The sequence below is a fragment of the Nylanderia fulva genome, unplaced genomic scaffold (assembly GCF_048542155.1).
Source record: "Nylanderia fulva isolate GAGA-0341 unplaced genomic scaffold, ASM4854215v1 Scaffold1, whole genome shotgun sequence".
Taxonomy (NCBI): Eukaryota; Metazoa; Arthropoda; class Insecta; order Hymenoptera; family Formicidae; genus Nylanderia; species Nylanderia fulva.
In genome coordinates this window covers 7,716,569-7,726,304 of record NW_028189192.1, presented here as the reverse complement: position 1 = coordinate 7,726,304, position 9,736 = coordinate 7,716,569, and the positions used below count along the sequence as shown (strand labels likewise).

General features: G+C 38.1%; 1 protein-coding gene across 3 annotated transcripts in view; it reads left to right on the top strand.

Annotated features, from left to right (window-relative positions):
- The first annotated feature begins 2,836 nt into the window (after positions 1 to 2,836).
- Positions 2,837 to 9,736, top strand: part of LOC114931062 (uncharacterized) — a 252,494-nt gene continuing 245,594 nt past the window's right edge. For all 3 annotated transcript variants that reach the window (XM_029302982.2, XM_085481011.1, XM_085481017.1), the window contains exon 1: positions 2,837 to 3,768. The gene's annotated coding sequence lies outside the window, so the exon portion shown is untranslated. The remainder of the gene's footprint in view (positions 3,769 to 9,736) is intronic.

Here is a 9,736-nt window from a genome sequence, read left to right as displayed (position 1 = left end):
AGAGGAACAGACTATACTTCTTTGCTGGGTAGATGGTGGGCGCTAAAAAATGATAATCCGATCGTTTCCACGGCGCACCGACGAAGCTTTACCGCGGGATATGCGAAAACCCACCCTAAACCCTAAACCAGGAATCTCCCTCCTTTTCTCTACGAACCGACCCCATCCTCCACGTATTCTCCCAGATCCTTTTATCAGTTTTCCCCAAGAATACGATGAAAAGGGACGAGAGCCCTCTCCGCCGAATAGTAAAATATTTCACGTTAGACCTGGGGCCCTTCCTTCCCCAAAAATTCGAGCGCATATCTTATATCGCGGAAGTACTCAACGAGGAATTTAATTCAATCGCTCACTTCCGAATGTCGATACGAGAACCTCGGACACGCATTGTGTATTTTGGCAGCATTCTTAGTACCGTGATCGTTTATCCCTCGCGAAAAGATTATTTCTCTCCCCACGTAATACATTCTCGAACAAATATATTTCTCTATAATTTCAATTTATTTATAAGTTATTACCCAATAATCTCTCATAATAAAATGTTGCAAAAGATCAACACTAACAATAAAATAATATTATTCAATTTAACTCAAGAATAGGGGAAATATAAAAGTAAATACATTTCGTAGAGCCTTGAAAATATGTTTTTTTTTTAAATAAATTCCACAATAAAAATAAATCAATAATCTCGCTAAATACTTTCGAAACAGTAATCTTACTAATACATTTCATCATTTTATTTATACTATTTTAATTAACTTTTGACAGTGTCTACAATTTAACTCTGAAATATTCTGTTAGTTCAAAATTTTTCATCTACTCCTGTACAATTATAACAATGTTTCCAAGATACTCCAAAAATATTTTTTAAATGTCTTAAATATATATTATATGTATTTTCAATTTGTGATTTCTAATCTGTGGTTTATCTCATTTTTTGTCTATGATTTATGAACTTCGCTCTCTTTCTACTATTATTCTCGCATATACATTTGTGCTGCACGAGTTGTATTGCAAAATGTGACTTGTGAAATATTCTTTACCCACATTCCGCAACATTCTTTCGTTGCTTGTTGAACAGTGCAATTTGATTTTAAGTTCCGTGAATTTTCCTACGAAATACCAAGGATGGATGTGTTAGCTACAGACGGACGATTTTTAGTCGTTCTTGTTGCCCTTCGAGGATGCGGTCGACAGCATTCGAGACATGCTCTTCGAGAACCTTTATGAAATCGTGGCAAAGCATACCTGGCCCGAAAAAGCAGAGGTTGCCCGGCGCGATCAGGTATGCCGAGAATGGACTGTAGTTCTGCCAATGGGAGGGTAACGTTTTCGAAAGGTGGAGAAAAGGGATGCTTGCGAGCCACTTCGATATCTTTTTCATATCGGTCGTTGATGGTCTTTTTTTTCGAGAGGGGAACATCGAGACCGGAAGCGAAAAAATAAACACAACAATATGTGATACATTTGTATCTAATATTTAAAATCCTATCGCGACGATCATTTTTTTTTTATTTCTCTTCTGTGGTCTCTCGTTTTTCTGATCTATGGTTTATATATGGTCTTTGGTCTATGATCTATGATATCTGGTCTATAATCTACAGTTTTCGGTTTCTAATCTTCGGTGTATAGTTTCTGGTCTATGAACTTTGGTTTATAGCTTCTGGTTTTCTGGTCTATAGTTTCTAGAACTTCCATAAAAATTTGCGATGCCAATAGTTGAGGTGCCAATTTCACACACACAGTTTCTGGTCCTTAATCTATGATTTATGGTTTGATTTATGCCCTGGTTTATGGTCTATGCTCTCTGTCTGCTATTATTTTCGTATCAAGAGACTTTCGCATTTTATATAATTATAATTTTATAAATTTTGAAAATATTTAATTTAACTCAAAAAGGATTTTATATCTCATTAACTTTTCATAATCAGATTTTTTTATATTATTTAATTTAAAACATTTTTTTTCGAACATAAAAGTAAATTAAAATACATTACCTCCATACATTAATTACGCAAAAGTTCGTAACAAATGTTCCTGAAGAATTTTTCCACTATAATTTCATACGATGTTCGATGTTATTAATAAAATTCTAATCGATTTGACTCTAAACATTCCGGAATGTCTTGTGCATGAATTTTTATTAATATTTTATGCATCAATTTTAATAGTAAATTTGTCGATTTAACAAAATGAAAAATTCAAATAACATTTATGAAACCGGCGAAAATAGCGCTAAATAATAGCATAAATCGATATCTGCCGCATTAAAAGCTATCGCGTAAGCATAAGAGTACTTATGCATATATTTGCGCGCTACATTATTATCCTCATTTATATGTTAAATTAATACCTCTTGTAAAGAGTTTATCCATTTGCGAAATGAAAATTTTAATAAACTCTTACATTTCTTATATTTTATCTAATTTTTCATTTTTTGTGTTTGAAGAGAATTCTGAAAAAATTTACCGTTTTATCGAGGATAGTTTTATTAAAAAAATTACGTACAAAATCTATTTAATAGTTTTTAATAAAATTTCCCAATATTATTGCCTGCTAGAAAAAAGATAATTTTTTCTAACATTTGTAAACTATATATATATACCTATATGTAATGAAATGAGATACACCAAGAGAGATGTCAATTTTCATAGTTCGCGGAAGATCCAACTTTGAATACGGCACTGACGCAGTAGGGTGGAAGAGCATAAGGGAGGGGAGGTCGTGCCACAAGGGTTGGGAAAGCCGAAGCGTGGCTCCTCCGAGTGGGGGGAGACGGTACCTCGAACGACTACGCGGGCCTGTCGGATGCCCCTCTGCTCAGTCCGACCCGGACGTTCGAGGGAGACGCGTCCGTCTTCCGTACACGCACTAGTCATCCGCACGTTGTGTCTCTCGCTCTCGTACGTGTTCGTAGAATTCGTATCTCGAGGCAGTTTCCGATCTGTGGTGCCTGTTTATACATCCGTATATTCGCGTGGAGAGAAAGGAAGAGAGGAGAGAGAGAGAGAGAGAGAGAGGAAGAAGAAGAAGAAGAAGAAGAAAAAGAAGAGTTCTGTGAACGACCTCGTGCGCGCGGTCCACGAGGCTTTCTTCGGACGAAAACGGAACACACGTTTGCTTACACACAACGTAGACGGATATTTAAACGTGTCGTCCGCGGCGGGGAGAGAGAGAAGGATACACGGGGGAGGGAGGGAGAGAAAGCGAAGAAAAAGCTCTCTCTGGGCCGCCTCGCCGCCGGCTTTCCACGGCCACGAATCGATACCACGCGACCGTCGTCGTCGTCGTCGTCGTCGCTGCCGCCGCCGCCGCCGTCGTCGTCGCCGCGTCGGTTGTTCCTCTCTCTCTCCCTCTCTCGCGAACGCGTGGCTTTTCCTTCCCTCTTTTTTTTGGCTTTCTTCCCCATCGGTTGTCCCGGGGAACAAGCGGAATCGCGCCGCGCTTCCTCCGCGAGGATCGACGCGGACGGGGTGTACCGTCTCTCGAGGTGCGCGACGTTTGTTGCTCGTGGCCCATCCCCGAAAGGGGACGGTATCGGCTGTGAAAGCCTGTTCCGTGAGCGATCGCGAGTTTTTCTCTAACGAGGAAGAACGGGAGATTGCGTGCGACGAGGATCGGCGGGACGACCGGTCGGTGTGAACTTTTATAAAGTGGCGGTTCAGTGACACGTGACGCTGTCTGTTTCTTGGTGGATTCTGTGACGAACGCGACAGGTGAGATACTGCGCGAAGAGAGATCCTTCACCAACTCCTGATCGTCGTAAAAGTAAGGAAAATTGCCTATTTCACTGTTGATAGCGCAACTCTTTATATCGTGCCGTTTCTCCTCGGGACGGGAGTTCTGGAGCTAGCGAATTTACGTCCACGAGATTATCATCGCGTTGTCGACTTCTTCAGGGTTGATATATTTCAATTTGTTACGATTGTAAATTATATTTTTGGCGACCGACCAAATTGCGTCGACACCGTTCATTTAAAACTCTATGGTTTCGTTGCGATCCTTCGCGTATCCTTCGTTAAGACTCGCTAATCGCGCTACTTTTATTCGCGTGCTCGATTCAACTATCCGTAATCGCGGTGATACTAACGGCGCGAGTCGATCGCGCTAATTAACCTGTCGCCATAATTTACGGTCGAGTAACTTTGCTGCTAACATTTTTCAGTGTTGACAATTGTCTTGTCGTTTAAAAAATTAAACAATTATTTGTCATAATATGTGATAATTAACATCGTGACATTTTATTTCTCTCTTCATCGGCACGACGGAGCATTTTTTTAAATTATCTTGATATTAGTTTTATTTGGTAAGAGTTTGTTTTTATTATTTTGCTATTATATTAAATAATAATTAAGATTGAATCCGATATTGGCGCTTGTTTGCAAAATGTATTTTTGTACTCTTTTGTTTTTACGAAACGGTATGTTATTATGCAGTGGATGGTGTATATTTAAATTTGAGATGTTTATTTTAATAATTTATTTTATTTTGATTGCTTTTCATCTTCAACAAATTACAGAATTTACAGTGACATTAATATATACGAAAATTAATAATTATGAATTATTGACATTTCTCTACCGTTGATTTGTGAATATTTTTTTGTATACTTCTATAAAAGATGTAAAAATCATTTCAACGTCTCTCTTTTCATATCTATCTCATTTTTTCGTTGATGATAGATAAATTCAGCTAACTGGTCCATTTCCTCCAAATATCAAAAATAACAAAAATATATTCACTGCCTATATTAATTGCCTTGAATTTTACGAAATATTACAAATATTGCATGTATTTTACGTAGAGCACTTTTAATAGACAGAGTCACATGTGCTATTTTTTAATAATTTTGTAACTCAAATTCTCGCTGGTTTTTCTCAGTTTTCCACGTTTGACACAATGTTATCATGTAAGATTCCGTATTACGGTCGCGTATAACACAGACCGAAATCTCGCGAACGAAACGTCTTGCCTTGCAATCTTTTTTCGAGAGTTTTCTCGAAAGTCCGTGGGATCTAATCGCGCCTAGATTTACGTTATTTTCGGAAGGGTAGTCACGATCCCGGAGCGAGATTTGTCCCGAGAGTAGGAGATTGGAAGCGAGAGAGATGAGTCACGGAAACGGAGATACGAGTTTCGAGAGGCAGATAGGAGGAATTCCATGGGGCGTGGACGGGATAAGTTATCCTTGCGTTTCCGCGTGTTCGTGCGCGCGCGCGCGCGCGCCGACATTATTTCGTATCTTGCAGGACACTTCGGGCAATGAGGACGTCCTACCCCGGCACGCCGCCGGAATCCATAACGAGGTCTTATCAGTCTTAGTCCGACTTCCCTTCTTTTTCTCGCGTCCGTTCGTTTCTTCCCCTCAAGCCCTTCTCCGTCGTAAAGGACTCTAATGTTATCCTCTTTGTCTCTAAAATTCTTCGTCTGAAATGGAGTCCCGTTTGCGAATTCTACTCCGCTCGCATTCTTGTCTAGCATTTATACACGGCGAAAATGTTATAGTAAAAATTGCGATATTATTTTCGTATATATAGTGGAACATATAATACTAACTAAACATATAGTTTTTTACGATAAATCTGAAAGGGAATGTTTTTTATATGTATAATTTGAACTACAACATTTTCTCCTTGTATATGCGATCGATGTTACGAAACACGAATTGCTTGATTTAAAGCAAAATTAAATATTCATATGGTTTATATTTTTATGATTTATATGATTTAATTGAATTAATCATATAGGACATACAAATTTTATTCTTTAATCTATCTTTATATTGTTTGCGAATGTCACTAAAGCAACTTTGTACATCGCTTAATTGCTTCATAGTGAGTTGACAATTAACTATGTTTACTAATGTATACTCCTACATTTATGTTGAAAATGGCATTATCTTGTATCGATTTACCGACATTATACGCTCGAGTCAAAGCTAAAGAAGGAAATAATTAAAACATCTTGTGTGTGTAAAGCCAGCATATCATTATTTCGTGGATGATCATAAATAATTGAGAATTTTGGTTTTATTTTCAATGATTCTAAAGTTCTTGATTTAAACAAATAGTTCTGACGATTAAATAAAAAAATATCTAAAAACAAATTAGTATCGAAGTAAAATGCCTCTCGATTTTCAAGAGTTTTACTTATTACGAAATAATTCTGGTATATTTCTGAACATGTATAATGCCTTTCCAAAAAGTTTTAATGATAAGAATAAGAATAGACAATTTTTTAAAAAATTATTTTATCCAAAGAACTTGTATTTTTGAATATAGAGGCGAGCTGCTGACCACATCTCATCTTTATATTCGAAAATATGAGTTTTTTTGGATTTTGGATAAAATAATAACTCTCGAAATGCGTGGTCAGCAGCTCATATATCTATATTCAAAAATACGAGTTTTTAGGTAAAATAATTAAAAAAAAAATGTTTTATTTATTTTAATTATTTATAATTAATGATCTATACACAATAAAGCCAGAACTCAATTATACTAGCTTCACACGCAATAAGACGCGCGATCGGAAGCAAAATATTGAAATCGAAGAAACAGAGAAAATGCGTTTGACGTCATGCTAAAGAATACCCGGGATGAGAAAAAAGCCGGAAAGTCGCTCGGTGCCAATTAATCGAAACATTCGATTTACCGCCGTTTCTACCAAACCGTCAGCAACGAAAGTACAATACAACACGCGGCCGTTTTACAGCGCTCCGAGCGCTAATAACGAACCCCGGCGAACGATTACACGGCGTGATTTCGCGCAGATTGAACGAGTGATTAATTCTCGCGGCCAATCCTCGCTGTGTCGCTCTCTGTGGATTTGTCCTCGGCGGAATCTATCCCTCCGGGAGAGGATACTTTAATTCCGCAGTAACGGAAGAACGGTCCGGAACGGTTATTAATTCGTAGGTCTGCTTTTGCCGACCTACGAAAGGAGAGAGAAAGACGAAAGGGCGAAGAGTTCGGGATCGCGGCTGATTGTGAGAGGTAAACTCGTAAAAATTAACTCCGTTGTTATCGTAATCATCGCATGGTTCGTTTCGCAGCACTCCGATGGAGAATAAGAGCGAGAAAACGAGGCAGAATTCTGCATAGAAGTCATATCATTTCTATCGAACGCGATATTGCGATTCTTTCCCTGAGATCGTGTATTGAGAGCGACCTCGACTTAGATTCTTTATAGATACATTGAATCGGCTCCCTTTTAATTCATAATTATTTACGTGGTGCAAATTGTATTTTTAGAATTCGAGGAGTGAAACTGACAAATGTTGACTGCTTATCTAATATATAGAACTCAAAAATGTTTAAATAAATATTTAATATCTCTTCGAAGCGACATACATATAATTATAAATCATAAATGCATTATATTATTAATTTATTGTATAATTTTCTTGGTGTTACTTAATTCTATTTTATGTCATCATTATTTTTCAAAACTAAAAATTCTCATTTCGAACAGCTGTTTTTGTGACAATTTATTGTTATCACAAGCAATTTTCAGACGTATTATTCATATTTTCTTATTTCTTATCTTATTAATTGTGTATAAAAATGGAGCAGCTTCTTTTACCTATGGAAATCCTTTGAACATTTTAAATCAATTTTTTCTTAAAGAGGATATTAGATTGTTAATAGCGCTCGAGTTAACGGATGAACTTTTGGAGGTGCAAGTAGAAAATCTTATTCTTCCATTAGTTGCAAATGCACTTTACCTTGATTAAGAATCTTACTGCGAGAGCTAGTTGCTGAGAGACTTAGTATCGCAAATTAAAAACTTGCGAAAGTAGCTAATATCCCTAATCAAATTTTTATTTCGAGAGAGGAGAAAATCAAGTTGCCGGTAGTTCAAGGTGAAAAAAATGACGGCGTCCCGCGTATGTCGCATGATCATTCTTTTATCCGATAATCGTCGATCGCCGCCGGTAGCGTCCGGTATTCGTTCGCAGATAAAATATATACGTTCGCGATTATACGCGCTAACAACAGGACGGACGACAAAAAGGGTGGGCAGCAGCGAGAGCGAGGGACTATTCTTCTGCATTGATTAATGCGCCCCGTGGAGCTCGAAACGGTCTCGCGACCCTTTCTCTTTCGCTCGATTCAGGCCGACTACTCGCTCCGCGACGACAGACTCATCTCCGATTTTATGCCTCGTTTGAGGGCACATCCCACCAGCCCTTCCCCCAAGACACCCTCGACGACACGACGACGATCCCGACCCTCCGACAACGACGACGACGACGATGACGACGGCACGAAAATCACAGACCACGAGATTCGCGACGCGGAGAGAATGGTCTATTTGGTATTTAAATAAGCGTACGTGTACGTGCACGCACTCATTGCTCGGGAAACCGTATGGGTCTATAAGTTGAACCGATATCTTTTTTCCCCCTTTTTTTCTTTTTTTTTTTTTTTTTTTTTAGCGAGACCTGAGAACTCTCGTTGAAACTTGTACATGACACTGCGAAGGTTACGATCGATCAGGGCCGCGCGAGGCTGCCGATGAGATTTTCTGTTTTATGGCAACGCCAGGGAATCCTTTCCTAAGGTATTTTGGACGAAGGTATATTGGAATAAGGCGAGAACATCTTTACGCGCAGATACCGCCCACAAGTTCTCGAGTATAGCTGTTTTGACGGAAAAATCGTCTTCGATCGAGTAATATATAAGCACGTTCGTCGCGAATTTATATATTAATTTTCAATTATATCCGGATATTAAATAGATATTTTTTTTACACTCGATAATCGCGACGGAACTTCGATAACGTTATTAATTTAATTTCTCATTCACTCGGTCTCGTTTGTTTACTTTCTTTAGTTAGAGAAAAAGATTCAAAGCATTCAAGTTTTAGATATATAATAATTTATAATTTAATAAGAAAAAAAAATAATTTCATACTTTATAAAAACATCGCTAAGCACAGACAAAGCAACTGTATTCATCGTCGATTCATCCCCCTTAGTCTCATGATACTGCTTTAAACGATATTCATCGTGCACCGTGTCTTAATCCACGAGTATCTCGGACAACGCGAGCCCTTGAAACAAAGTTGTCGGGTTTCTCGGCAAGAACTCCGGAGACACACAATAACGTGCTCCCATATTAAGCGCGCCACAGTATAGGGGCATCATCTCTGCTGTGCGAGCTTTATATATGTATTGTATACGCGATGAATTTCTGCTTCCGGTGAGCATCTAGTCGAGAACTTTCCGTTTCTTTTCTCGAAACTTCCCTTCATAAATTCGTAATTAATTCAGCCAACAATAACGAATGGAATGTATACTTATATTCTCCGCCTTCCTTCCCTAAAGAAGAGAGAGATTTCAGAACGATGGTAATATCTGTCGCGCCGTCCTGTGCGACGTGCCAAGTCTATAGGCGAGGGAGGAAAATTATAGGTCTGTTATTGTGTACTTTCTCCCCTGGCTTTTCACGCTCGATCATTTATTTACGCAGAGCGACACTCGATTCTACGAACTGATCGTATTCTTCCCGAAGAAGCAACTCTCTCTTATTACCTCTGCATCGCAGCATTTCGAAAGTGAGCAATTCTAATGAGATTGATAGTCAATACCGCCGTTAAATTTGTAAATTATATTAATTAAATAAAATTAAAAAAAAATGAAGAATTTAAATCAAAATTTTTATACTATTTGAAAAACAGATGAGAAATATTTGTATATTTTTATATCTTGGATTATTTCAAAAGATATATA